Source organism: Hordeum vulgare, chromosome 4H (genome assembly GCF_904849725.1).
Source record: "Hordeum vulgare subsp. vulgare chromosome 4H, MorexV3_pseudomolecules_assembly, whole genome shotgun sequence".
Classification (NCBI taxonomy): Eukaryota; Viridiplantae; Streptophyta; class Magnoliopsida; order Poales; family Poaceae; genus Hordeum; species Hordeum vulgare.
This window is the reverse complement of record NC_058521.1, coordinates 240354463-240354680: the sequence shown is the minus strand read 5'-3', so window position 1 is coordinate 240354680 and position 218 is coordinate 240354463. Positions and strand designations below refer to the sequence as shown.

Genomic DNA, 218 nt, shown 5'->3' with positions numbered 1-218 from the left:
TAAAAAAAGGAGATACGGTGGATGGGCCTTTCAAATTACAGATATGAAAAGCTAAAGAAGTTGGAGGTCGGTATTCGTGCTTGGTTTTCAGGCTAGATGGACAGTAATCCATTCCTATATGACTATTATTTGATTGCTACCATCTTCTTTTTAAAAGGAAGTTCGCAAAGAACTCGTCAACAAGATTAGGCACAAGAAGGCACTCCTCCAGGAAATCG

At 39.4% G+C, this 218-nt stretch overlaps 1 long non-coding RNA gene across 1 annotated transcript; it reads left to right on the top strand.

Moving 5' to 3' along the window:
• LOC123446347 lies at positions 1-218 on the top strand. Its single transcript, XR_006631326.1, has 2 exons — positions 1-66; positions 158-218. It is a non-coding gene; the product is annotated as an uncharacterized LOC123446347 (long non-coding RNA).